The sequence below is a fragment of the Acomys russatus genome, chromosome 7, assembly GCF_903995435.1.
Source record: "Acomys russatus chromosome 7, mAcoRus1.1, whole genome shotgun sequence".
Classification (NCBI taxonomy): domain Eukaryota; kingdom Metazoa; phylum Chordata; class Mammalia; order Rodentia; family Muridae; genus Acomys; species Acomys russatus.
In genome coordinates, this window is record NC_067143.1 from 46,787,069 (window position 1) to 46,801,489 (window position 14,421).

General features: G+C 36.9%; 1 non-coding gene and 1 pseudogene across 1 annotated transcript; one reads left to right on the forward strand and one right to left on the reverse strand.

The window, feature by feature from the left end:
• Positions 1-2,941: 2,941 nt before the first annotated feature.
• The window catches only part of LOC127191962 (probable ribosome biogenesis protein RLP24), a 133,573-nt pseudogene continuing 122,093 nt past the window's right edge, over positions 2,942-14,421 (reverse strand).
• On the forward strand, positions 11,146-11,274 carry LOC127192492 (small nucleolar RNA SNORA38). The gene has a single exon (XR_007830977.1). It is a non-coding gene; the product is annotated as a small nucleolar RNA SNORA38 (small nucleolar RNA).

Sequence of the window (14,421 nt, forward strand, 5' to 3'; positions counted from 1 at the left end):
AACATATAGAATCATCATTTGAGTTTCTGAAATACATGCTTAGCATCTTGATAATCATTAGAATGACACTATCTTGTAGATAATTAAATAGGATGGATGATAAATTACAAAGCTTTTCAAAGAATGTACACTTCAAGCAACACTATAGGTTTAAATTCAGCATGAACACAGAGTGATATTTTATATATATGAACATTACGCCAATTATTTTGTATCTTTTTAAAATATAAATTTCAGAGAATTTGACACTGCAGTGAATAAGAATTCGATTCAGTGACACCATTACATTTCCACTATTGTGTAACCAGCTCCATTGTCCATTTCTAGGACTTTCTCATTATAACAGTGGATATATAAATGCTTTATATACCAAGTCCCCAATATTCTTTGGCCTCATCCCCTACTTTTTGTCATTATTAATTTGTTAAAAGTCATACATTATAATTTGTCATTTTGTGTCTGGTTTAATAAGTAAAATGTTTTAAAAGTTTATTCATGTTGTCGGCTACATCCGATTCCATTTATTTTAAAGGCCAGTTGTTCTTTTCCTTATGTATTAACTACGCTTTGATCCTTCATTCATCTGCCAGTGAACATTTGGGCTATACTATATTTCGGCTGTTGTAAGTACTTATACTGTGAACATGGTTGCAAAAATATTTATTTAAGTAGCTGATTTGAGTTCCTTTGGGTCACAGACCATAAATGGACTCGATGGATCATATAATAAATGGTAGCATTATATATGTAGTTGATATGTTTATAGAGTTCACACCATTAATTAATTAAAAATTACTTTAAAGAGTATCATATTGTAACTGATATGACCAAGAAGGACATGAGTAAAGTATAATAACCAGCAATTACTTCTATAGAAGTTTAGATCTTGGTCACAATAAAAACATTGTGGTGACCTATGGATGAAGGGGATTTCCTTTTCTTTTTTCTTTTTTTTTTTTTATTAATTTATTCTTGTTACATCTCAATTGTTATCCCATCCCTTGTATCCTCCCATTCTTCCCTCCCTCCCATTTTCCCCTTATTCCCCTCCCCTATGACTGTTCCTGAAGGGGATTACCTCCCCTGTATATGCTCATAGGGTATCAAGTCTCTTCTTGGTAACCTGCTGTCCTTCCTCTGAGTGCCACCAGGTCTCCCCCTCCAGGGGACATGGTCAAATGGGAGGCACCAGAGTACATGAGAAAGTCATATCCCACTCTCCAAATATTTATTGGTTTTAGGTAGTGTGTTGAGTAAATACTAAGAAAAGAACCATGAAATTACAGAAATGATGGAAATTAGCTATGAGAGGGAGTTTGTAAGAAACAAAGATATTAAGATGAAAAATTATTAGATAGAAAGGTAATGACAAAGGAGATTTTGGAGCATATAATTAAATAGCTATACGTGTTTAATGTAGCATGTGTAACATCTCAGAAATAATTGTACATGGATGTAAAATTTGCATAGTAAGGTGTAAGAGTTTGGGGAGAAGATTATATTAGGTAAAGGAAATAACATATAGAATTTCAGAATGGGAAACAGCATGGTAAATTCAGAATATTAAATGTATGTAAAGAAAATTTTCTGAAGTGAGCTGGGGCTGTAACTCAGTACTAGAATGTGTGCCTAGAAAGAGCCTAATTTCTATCCTGAGCACTTAAATTCAAAAATTAAAACCAAATAGAAATCCAAATGAAGTATTTCTAGAATGAAGAGAACAAGAAAATGTAGGACATGAAAAATAGATGATACTATTTAACATGCCTAAGAGAAAAAAGAATTCCACTCATGTCAGGTAGGGGCTCTCATCTGCATTTTTTAGATTAAACAAACCCAAGGGAAGCTAAGTGACAATTCCACAGTATGTATTTGTGTGTGTGTGTGTGTGTGTATGTGTGTGTGTGTGTGTGTCAGAACCTTTGTTCAGCCTAGTGTGAATACCTTAGTAGAAATGTTTTTAGCAAGCCACAGTCATCTTTCAACAGCATTACAGCCGACTCATATTCTCTTTTGAGAAAGGGTTTACTAAAGAAGAACACTTCCAGATGGTGGTGTGTAACAAAATGTGAACTAAAATGTAACTAATCAATGTAGCAGTTGAAATGTATTGAGCATGAATTATCACTAAAATCATATATTAAAAATGAGGTACTATACCATTCCTAACTGCTAGGTTTGTTGATGGTGAAGTTGTGTTTCAGATGTCTTTAAATGCTGACGTAGCCAACACAGGGCTGAAGCATGAACTGACAAAGTCTTCCGTATTGCTATTTATATCAAGAACCATATAGCTTATTTCAATATCATAGTTCATCAAGTATCTCCATCACAAGGAGTTCAATGTAAATAATCAAACATTGACATAAAACTTTTAGATTACATGTATTAAAACACTATATTTTAGCACTGGTCTAATAAAAAAAAACCATAAATAACTATTGGTTTAATGAGAAATTTATAACTTTAAAAAACAGCTGTTAAAAACATCAAAAATGGATTATTAAGAATAACATTAAAATGCTTTTAAGGATTGCTTCTGCCGGCTAGGAAGTGACATACACGTCCTTTCATGCTCTGCGTCTGTTAGGTAGCTCCCACGTAGGGTCAACATGAGGATCGAGAAGTGTTGTTTCTCTCTTTTTTTTTTTTTTTTTTTTTTTTTTTAAGCATCGTGATGATCATTATTTCATCACAGTTTTGACTGTACAATGAATGCCCCACTGTGACAACATAATATCTAATAGGGACATAACAATGCCCCATTGTCATATCATAATTTTTCCTTATAACATTACATTCCTTATTTTGAGAACACAATTCCCCATTGTAACATCACAATGCTTTGGTATGACACAATTAGGGGCCGATATACCATGGCCACGGTATGATGTTCGTCCGCAATGACTGCAAGGTGTTTCCACTCATTTCCAGTGTCCACGGGGCTGGTTGCAGGCAGCACCATTAGGAAGCATCCTCCATGTCCACATCCTCCTGTAACTGCTGTACCATTTTTTTCCCCCCAGCTGCTTTTCTTTGCCTGCAAAAGGAGCCCGGATGAGATGGATGTTCTGCTTGACCTCTCTGACGTCTTGAACCTTCTGCAGCTCTTTGTTTTTCTTCAACCTGTTCATTATAAATTTAGTCTGGCGTTTCTGTTTGATCTCTTCAACTCTCTTCATTGCATCAATGGTTTTATACCATAGCTCTCGCTGGTATTTCACAGGTTCATTTCTACGTTTTTCAAATTCAAATGAGTTATCCACTGTGAGCTCTTTGCCAGCTGTTTTCCAGAAGGCCTTGGCCCACCTGACCTTGCGTTTAAACTGTTTACCTGATCATGATTTAAGTTTGGTGTGTGAAATATATCAAGAAACTCATCCATTTTGTTTTAGGTTTTCCAATTTTTTTTGGAACACAATCTTTTAAACCTAATGATTCTTTGGATTTTCTAGGTATCTGTCATTACGTCTCTCTTTTCACTTCTGGTTTTGTTAACTCGGGTACTGCCTCTCTATTTTTTAGTTAGTTTATCAAGGGATTTGTCATTCTTCTTGATTTTCTCAAAGAACCAACTGTTGCTTTTGTTGATTCTTTGTATTGTTCTCTTTGTTTCTAACTTACTGATTTCAGCCTTGAGTTTGATTATTTTCAGCATGCTTTCATGGTGTCCCATAAGTTTGGGAATGTTGTGTCTTCATTTTCATTGAATGTTAGGAAGTCTTTAATTTCTTTCTTATTTCTTCCCTGAACTAGTGGGATTTGTTAGTTTTCCATGAGTGTATCAACATTTGTTATTTCTGTTGTTGTCAAGGTCTAGTTTTATCCATGGTGGAGAATTTTGGTGGAAAGTCTATTATTAGTTATTAGGATGGCAACTCCAGCTTGCTTCTTGGATCCATTTGCTTAGAAAACTTTTTTTCAGCCCTTAAGTTAATGTCTGCATTTGTTACTGATGTATTTTGCTTCTATGCAGCAGAATAATGGGTCCTGTTTACATATCCAGTCTGTTAGCATGGATCTTTTTATTGGACTGTTGACCCCATTTATTTTGATAGATTAATGACCAATGATTAGTAGTTCCTTTTACTGTGGTTTTGGTGGTGATAGTATGTTTGTGTGCTTGTCTTCTTTTGGTTTTTCTGTTACAATGTTATCTATATCCTGTATTTTCTTGTGTGTAATTGACCTTGTTGGGTTGGAGTTTTCCTTCTAGTATCTTCTCAAGGGCTGGTTTGGTTCATAGATATTGTTTAAATTTGATTTTGGCATAAAATATATTGTTTTATCCCTCTATGAGATGGCATCTGCAGTCTCTTAATGTCTCCGTGGCATCTTCCTATGCCCTTCTGGCTTTCATAGTCTCTGCTGAGAAGCTGAGTGTGATTCTGATAAGTCTGCCTCTATAAGTTATTTAACCTTTTCCCTTTTCTTTTCTTTCTTCCGTAGATTTAGTACTTTGATATTTATGTAGTGGGAGGAATTTCTTTTCTGGTCTCGTCTATTTAGTGTTTTGTAGGCCTCTTTATATTTAAATGCATCTATTTCTTTAGGTTGGGGAAATTTTCTTTCATGATTTTCTTGGAAATATTTTCTGGTCCCTGGAGCCTGGTGTCTTCTTTTTCTTCTATTATTCCTTGATTTTGTCTTTTCATGGTGTCCTTGATTTTTGTCAGGCATTCTTTTCTATTTAATACTTTCTTCGACAGATGTATCAATTTCTTCAATTATATCTACTGTGCCTGAAATTCTTTCTTCCACCTCTTGTATTCTGTTAGTGATGCTTAACTCTGTGCTTCCTGTACTCTTCTCTAAGTTTTATATATCAGGGCTTACTAGGTTTTCTTTTAATTTTCAGGTCTTGAACCATTTCATTCATTTCCTTCATCTGTTTGATTGTATTTTTCTGTATGTCTTTGATAGCCTCTACTTGTTTGACTGTATTTTCCTGTATTTCAGAGGGAGTTTGTTTCCCCTTTAAGAGCCTCTATTTGTTTAACACTATTTTCTTGTATTTCTTTGAGGTATTTATTCATTTCCTCTTTAAATACCTCTAACAATTTCATAAATGTTGATTTAACGTCATTTTCCTGTGTTTTCACTGCATTGGAATATCCAGTGGTTTAGAGGGGATTCTATTTTTAAATTTTTTAAAAATTATTTTCTGCAGATTACATCTCAATTGTCATCCCCTTGCTTGTATTTTCCTCTTCCTCCCTCCCTCCCTTCTTTTTTCATCCTATTCCCTTCCCCTAGGTCTGTGACTGAAGGGGACCTCATCCTCCACTGTAAGATCACAGCTTATCAGATCACTTCCTGGTAGCCTGCTTACTCTTCCATAGAAAGATTTCTTGGGAAGTCATATTGCCCTGATTTTTCTTGATTGTGTTCTTATGCTGGCCTTTAGCCATCTAGTTGTCTGTAGCATTGGCTATTTGTTCACAGAATCTATCAGGTTTCTCTGGCTTTTTTGATTCAGTGAGGACCTAATGTCTCCACAAGAGAGCTAGTGGATCTGTTTGACAGCTGGATATGCAAGTCTCTGGAGTATGTAACCCCCTTCAGGATAGCAGGGAAAGACCAGTGGAATATGAACAGGGTACCCAGAGATTTCTACCAGAGCAGAGGCTATGTATGCAGCAGTCAGCTTGGACTGGCTTCTACTATCGTGGAACCTATTAATCAGTCGATCTACCCTGGGGGACTAGTGGGACTGTGGATCAGGAGTTGGGATGTTGCCTCTGGTATCTGGGAACTGCCCTGGGGCAAGCAGAAGGAATCTGAGGTCTGGTTGCTGGACTGCAGAGTCCTTGAAACTGTGGAGTCATTCTGACGTAGGAAGAACACACTGCTGGACACTGTCACGGGGGTCCTGGAACTGTGTGACCCCAGGTCCCAGGGTATCCCCTTCTGTCCAGGAAACATGGAAGTGTTTTAGCATGAGGCACTAGGTTACTCACGGGATCGTTAGTTTCTGTCCTGCCACTCAGATATGGTACACTCTTGCCACCACCATCTTGGAAAATTCAGCACAATGCTTTCTAAAACAAAAACAAACAAACAAACAAACAAAAAAAAAAACCTTTTTTTTCATTGGCATATGCTGATGCTGATGCTGCCACAAGTACTCCATTCTTTTTTCCCAACATGAATCATTTCTGCTCTGTTCCTAATAGCCTGTGTTCATGGTTCTATCTTAGTCACTTTTGTAGTTTGCTAGACTAGACTAAAGTGGCATCACCCCTCACCAGAAGAATGAGCCACAGAAAACCCCTTGAAACATAGAATTTGCCAGGTAGTGTGTACTGCTAATTTGGACTCCAGTTTCTGTCTAATATTCTCTAGAGGGAGCCTGGCGAATGCAGACCTCTCATGCCAAGACAGAAGGAAGTTCTTTAGAGGGAGACAATAGAATGGATTGCCACAGAGATAACAGACATAGTGTCCTGAATCTTTACTTTTCTAATTCTGATTCCAGGATGTCTGTGTCCATCCCTGTGAAATAACCACATCATTTTAATCAATTTCCATTTTGAATGAAACTATTTTAAATGAGACATATTTTAGGAATACTCCAAAGATCTTTCTTACTCCAAAAACAGGCATAACAATTTACATATCACTTAAATCACTCCAGAATTAGAAAAGTGTGAACCAGAGAGTCCAGAGGACATTTTGTGAAATATTTCATACACTGTTCTCTTTGTTAAAGATATCAAGATATCATGACATCATTACTTATTTTCAATCATCTTTGGGCTTTTATTTGTAGCAAACAAGACTTATTTCCTATGAAAGCTATATGTCTGCATTTATTTATTTATTTATTTATTTATTTATTTATCTTGGTGGATCATCACTTCAACAGGATTTGATGAGTGTGTTTATATCATCCAACTTAAGTATTCTACCTCATAGAATAGCATTAATTAATTACAGAATAATTTCAGATCTTATTTTTTCTCACTTTCCATCTTTCTTCATCTCTACAAAGTAAGACAAAGACCTATTTGAGTGTACCTTCTTTCAATTTTTAAACAGTTCTGTAATCAATTAATTCCAAATGGTGTGCAAGTAAACATGTAGTCTATGTGATGGGGATTGTGATGACAGTCGTACAAAATATGATGTATTGGAGATGAGTCTGTACTTTGACCATGCTGTTTTGCAAAATTGCATCACTTTCAGTTGATGTTATTAGAAGCAAATTCTCTTAGTGCTGAACTTTGGTTCCATTGTTGATGATTTAATTAAAACTCTTATTAATAAGTCTGTTATCACCGTGTTCCAAATGAAGTAGCAGTACTAATAATGAAATAGAAAGTATTAATTTACAAGTGGATTGATAATAAACTGAAGAACAGTTCCTCAAATACCATTGATAGATTTTCACTGATATTTGTGTTACTTAGTCATAATATTAGTAAACATTATGAAAATGCTTTTTTCGTGAATTAATTCCATGCCCCATGCACAGTGGTAGTTGCTACTAGTCTCATTGTTATATATGACAAATTAAGATTCAAAAAGGTTAAAAAGAAGCATGAGGGGGCAAACACAGGGGAGAACATTACATAAATACCATGTTTTCAGGCTAATTAACAAATGAAGGCTTAATGATTTAACTAATGCCAATAAGAACAGGACAAAGTCAATTTTCAACTAAATTTATTCAGCTAAAATCTACCTTTATTTTCATAGGATGCCTCAAAACATAGGAGAAAGCTGATGTTAGTTTAATATGAAAAGGAATATTGCTTCACGTTGATTAAACCCAACAACTTTGGCGTGGCTGTTGTTTTTGTCCTTATTTTGGCCACATAAATGAGCAGAGAAGGTCAGACTCAAAGCCACTAAGCCTGCATGTGATCATATTTTGAATTAAAACCACAGTAGAAACATGTCCTTCACGTTGTTTCCTTTGTTTGCTTTCACGATGCACCATTCCCGTTATCTTCATTTTCCCCTCTGTATCTTCTTGGCATTCCAAACGATCTCTTTGCTAGTGGGAAACTAACCAACAAGGATACATCATGAATCCCTTTTTTTCATGCTTCAAGTTGTGTTCATCAATTGGAAGTCTCAGCAAGAGACAATTTGAAAGGCAGACAGTGAGTGAGGATAGGCTCCACTACAAATTTTAGCCCTTTTTGATGGAAGTCCAAATAGCTAGTTTAAATTTTAATTAATTTATTCAGATTACAACTTAATTGTTATCCCATCACTTGTATCCTCTCGTTCCTCCCTTCCTCCCACTTTCACCCTATTCCCCTCACCTAGGTCTAGGACCGAGGGGAACCTTCTCCCCCACAATATGGTCATAGCCTATCAAGTCTCATCTTGGTAGCCTGCTTATTCTTTCTCTGAGTGACACCAGGCCTCCCCACCAAGAGGAAGTGGTCAAATATGATGCACCAGAGTTCATGCCAAAGTCAGTCCCCACGCTCCACATAACCAAACAGCTTTTTTTTTTTTCTCACTAAGTTTGGATAATAGAAATCCATGGTTCTTCACTGAATTGTGATTATTGAATTTTGTTTTAAGACTTTGCTATCTTTTTTATGTTGAAATCCTTCTTAACATAATCAGTATATAATGAGATACTTGACACATTTAGCGTGTTTTAGTGAGCTGACAAAAAAGTATAAAATAACTTTGTTACTTCATTTTTATAGGAGAAAAAAAAAGAGTAACCATATATGTTTAATACCAAATAGTGTCTTCTACAACAAAGAAAATGTATGTGGTTAATAATATCCCTATCTGCCTAATCTATTCGTCCTCTGTTTAAAAAAAAAAAGGACATTCTGGAGATCCATAAAGGTGGAAAAGGTTTGTACCAGAGCCAAGACCCTGCTGTATGGGAGATATGACTGTCATCTAGAGATTCGGTGAGGTTCACACAGGAGCTGTGTGATCACTCTAATCTGGAAGGCAGCAAAAGTTCCCGACATCTTAGAACTGAACCACAAACTACCTCTCTTTCAGTATGGGCTCAAATGCCAGGCCATTGTGTACTGAATACTTCCTCAATATAGAAAATAAATTATTAGAACCCATAGTAAGGGTCACACATATGTCCAAGGCTACATTTTGTCTTGACTGGAAGGACCCCTCTTTCCTCTCAGATGACGTAACCATTATCTGGCTGAGGATACTCCAACTATAAAATAAGTCATTTAATACTCTCCCCAGGATATTTTCAATAAGTAAGTGGTTAATTAGATTTTTAAAATTTTATTAATTTATTGATATTACATCTCAATTGTTACTCTTTCCCTTGTATCCTTCCATTCCTCCCTCCATCCCATTTCCCCTTACTCCCCTCCCCTATGACTGTGACTGGGGGAACCTCCTTCCCTTGTATATGCTTATAGGGTATCAGGTCTCTTCTTGGTAGCCTGCTATACTTCCACTGAGTACCACTAGGCCTCCCCATCCAGGGGACATGGTCAAATATGGGGCACCAGAGTTCATGTGAAAGTCAGTCCTCACTCTCCACTAAGGATCATAATAAGTTAACCCAGAAGCAGAAAGAGTCAAACAGTATATACTCACTTATATCTGGACACTAGCCCAAGAGGCATGTCCTATGAAAGTCTTCACTTACCAGGAAAGTGGGACAGAGGGGAGGACATCCTATTGGGATGAGAGGAGCATGGGAGAATGGGGAAATAGAAGGATCCAGAGGGTCCAAGGAACTTACAAGAAGAGCATTAAGATGGGCAGATCTGGGCCCATAGGTCCTGCTCAAACTATGGCATCAGCTAAGAACAGTACATTCAGTAAACTTCAAACCCTTATCCAGATCTAGCTAATGAACAGGATATTCTCCACAGTAGAGTGAAGAGTGGGGACTGACTTTCACACAAACTCTAGTGCCCCATATTTGGTTAATCATACTTTTAACTGTGAATATAAAAATTTCTTCTGAAAGTGAAGTCAAGAATTATGACATTGAGATAGCTACAACATAACTGACTGAGAATGTTTTCAACAGAGCAAATGTTCTGCTTTAAATAAGGCATTAGATATATACAGAATCTTACAAAATCTGTGGCCACTTGATGTAGTCAGTACAACTTAATGTGGATGGCATTTGAAAACTTGTTGTCATGGTGCAATGAAGTCAGTTTGCTTGGGGAAACCAGTGGCTATATGCTTTTTCTCTGTATGAAACTTCAACAGGGAATGTATCACTGTCCCATCTTATAAACAAGATACCTAAAACACCAAGGGCAAAGCCACTTCTTTAAGTTTTCCCAAGGAGGGAAGAGTGTTATGAGACTCCTGATCTTGCCCTTGTTCCTCTCCCATTAATTTCACCAGGAAAAAAAATGCACACTCTTTTCAGAGTAAAGAGAGCCATGTACAAGGAACACTGTGAAATGGAATGACTGGACACATGGATTATCGCCCTGACTATAGAGACATGGAGAGGGCTGAATAGCACCTGTTTTTTGTTTTGTGTTGTTTATGCTACATATATATGTGCTATTAAGATAGTGAATCCTTACATTACAGAAAAATTGGTTGTATTGATATTTGACTTTGTATATTTGTGCATACAGAAAATATAATCCATATGCATCTTCCTGCTGTCCAGTATTCTGAATTTACTTCAGCTATGATATAGTAAGTGCAGATACTTTTTAAAAAACATTGAAAACAGTCCTTCTCTCCTAAAATACATCTCAACCACAGTTTTCCCTCCCTCCACTTATTCTCAGCCATTGCGACCTCCCCACTCCCCCTTTTCCAGCCCTCCTCTGCTTCCTTTTCATAAAACAGCAGGTTTTCTCCAAAGAAGACAGCCAAACAAGACAAAACAAAATGCAATACAGCAAGATGAAAGCCATTATATAAAGGCTGGACCAGGCAACCCTGTAGTAGGAAAAGAGTCATTTCCCAAGTATCAAAACTAGGATTTAAAATTATTCCTTGGTACAGGTGGAGGAAAGAAAGAAGGATCAAAGAAGAAATAAAAAATGAGGAAATTAAATAAAGAAAATAAACAATAAAAGTTGAAAAATAAAGAAAATAGGAAGGGAAAATAGCATTGGAGAATAGATAAATCCATGTGAGAAACAAACCCATGGCTTGATCAGAAGTATCTTAATACTAAGAACTGAGTAGTAATTCATATCCTCTTACAAGTAATATTTTTGGTTCTCTGTCCTTTGACACATAAGAATCAGAGGCAAAGAAACGTGGATTTGAAAGAGCTGGGGCCAGCTTCCTCCCTGCAGGGTCAGGATTTGCCATCCTTCAAGACAGAGAGGAAGAAAAAAAAAAAAGTAGTTCTTCATTCACAGTCCTTATCTGAAGCCATCATACCACTGTGATTTACACACCTAGCACCAAGTCTAGTTTCTGTTCTCCAAGCTTTCAGAAAATGCACTAAGAAATTTTAACTTTTAGTTTAACAGTGTTAATGAAAAACACTGTGTGAATGTGTCAGGTTTGTGACTGGCTGGCCTTCACCACTGCCTGGATGTTCTCTTTCATTGTGTTCTTTCTCTTGCATGGATTGAAAAGATTGTTCTGTGCTGGTTCGTGTTCGTTGTTAGCTTCAGTGGGTTTAAAATGACCTATGAGATTGATGTACATCACAAAATATATCTATGAGGACAGTTTGAGAAGAATTTCAAAGGGTAAGAAATGCCATCAGGAGGGGGTGGCACCATTCCATGAGCTAGGAATCCATACAATGTACAAGTAGAAAGGAAAGAAAGCTGGCAAATTTCTCTTCCCTGTTTTCTGCCTGCTGTTTTGTGAGCTATCTAGTCCTCGCTACTATGATGGACAAAATCCTCTGTAACCATTAGCCTGGAAATTAAATATTTGTGCTACCTTTCCAGGGGCCGGGGTATAAACAGGGCAAAATGAGGAAGGAATGATCAAGCACACGGAGTTATGGAATTTCATCTTATCAGTCATGATAAAAGTTCTTCACATACACCCGCTTGAAGTTTATTAAGAACACTAGCTAATGGAGACTGTCAACCTTGGCAAGATGACTTAAAATTGTGTAATATACAATTTCCTACTTGAATGAATTGCTTTGTTTTTATACTTCCTTTTTTCCATTTGTTAAAACTCCTTTGATGTGAAGATTATTATTTCACAAGATAATCTACTTGCTGTTTATAGTGATACCCCCTTCATTTGAATTCAAACTCTCTCCTCTATACCTCTATACTTTCTCACTTTCATGAAATATGGAAGCATAAACATGAGACTGTTTTCAAGAATTTGAAGTGATCCTGTCTTATAATGCTAGAAATTAGGAAAGTGCTGTTAAAAACCCAGAAGTCCTGTCACAACAGCACAGGGTTTAGCTCTTTTCACTACTCACTTTTTCACTGCTCCAATCTACTATAATATATATTACTGAAATAATTAAGTGCAACAACAAGTTATATACCACTGAAAAAATGGAATTAATTTGGCTACATTAATTACAAATAAATCAAGCCAATACATCAGTCATTTGATTAAACGGGGGTCAGTAGGGGGCTTAATCCTGACCGTAAGCTCAAGACTAAAGACTTGTGAGATTTAAAATATATTTACAAATACTTAGACTATATACCTCACTCATAACTTAAAATAACCTATTTATTCTAATCCAAGTTCTGTCATGTGGCTGGTTACCTGTGCTTATGTACCACACTTGTGTTCTCCTCACATCTTATCTGATTAATGAATGTATCACAACTGGTTCTATGCCAGAATCATTGCTGCCTGCCAGATATCCCACCTTCTATTCCCTGCCTCAGCTGTAGGCCATTAGTTTTTTGCTTACAGATACAAAAGACTTCTACATTTCAAGGATTATAAAGTTGTAAGATTCTACTGGCTAATGTAGATGAGTTATAGTAATTGGCAAAGTAAGATTTTCCATCACCATAGTAAAGGCTGTATTAGGAAAGAGTCACTGGATGAAAATCCAGCAGAAATTTTTTTATTAATTTATTTATATCTCAATAGCAGCCTCAACTCCCTCCTCTTCTCCCAGTCCACCCATCACAACCCACCTGATTCATTGCCCCCTCCTCTTCTCTGAGGAGAGTCCCTCCTCCCAGAGGGTACCAACCTACTCTGGCACATCAAGATCTAAGTACATCCCCTCCCACTGAGGTCAGACTAGGCAGCCCAGCTAGTGGACAGGGATCCAAAGACAGGCAACAGAGTCAGAGACAGCATCTACTCCCATTTTTAGGTAACCTATATGATGACCAAACTGCATACCTGCTACATATAAATATGGGGCCTAGGTCTAGCCCATGCATTCTGTTTAGTTGGTGGTTCAGTCTCTGTGAGTCTTCATGGGCCCATGTTAGTATACTCTGTAGGTCTTCTTGTGATGTCCTAGACCCCTCTGGTTCCCTCTATCCTTCCTAAACATGCTGAGCTCAGCCTGTTGTTTGGATGTGGATCTCTGCATCTGTTTTCATCAGCTTCTGGATGAAGCCTCGCAGACAATTATGGTATGCTCTTGCGTGCAATCATAACAGAACATCATTAATAATGTCAAAGGTTGGCTCTCTCCCATGGGGTGGGTCTCAAGTTGGGCTAGGTTCCCTTGTTCAGGATGATATTTTCTAGTTCCATCTACTTGCTTGAAATTTGCATGATGTCTTTGATTTTAATAGCTAAGTAGTATTCCATTGTGTTAATGTACCACATTCTCGTTATCCATTCTTTGGTTGAAGGACATAGAGGTTTTTTTTTTTTTTTTTTTTCAGTTTCTGGCTATTACAAAGTAAGTGCAGGACAGCCAAGGCTACACAGAGAAACCCTGTCTCAAAACAAAATAAAACAAAACAAACAAGCAAACAAAAAACAAATAAAGATGTTAAGAACATAGTTGAGTAAGTGTCTTTGTGTATAGCGGATCATCTTTTGCGTATATGCCCAGGAATGGTATAGCTTCATCTAGTGGTAGAACTATTCCTAATTTTTTGAGAAACCACTAGATTGATTTCCAAAATGGTTGTCCAAATTTGCACTCCGACCAGCAATAGAGGAGTGTTCCCCTTGCTTCACATCCTACCCAGCATGTGCTGTCACTTGAGTTTTTATATTAGCCATTCTGACAGGTATAAGGTAGAATCTCAGAGTGGTTTTGATTTGCATTTCCCTGATGACCAAAGATGTTTCTTTAAGTGCTTCTTGGCCATTAGAGATGCCTAATTGAGAAATCTCTCTTTAGTTCTATACCCATTTTTAACTGGGTTATTTGCTTTGTTGGTGTTTAGTTTCTTGAGTTCTTTATATATTTTGGATATTAGCCCTCTGTCAGAAGTAGGGTTGGTGAAGATCTTTTCCCATTCTGAAGGCTGCCACTTTGTCCTATTGATAGTACCCTTTGACTTACAGAAACTTTTCAGCTTCATGAAGTCTCATTTATTAATT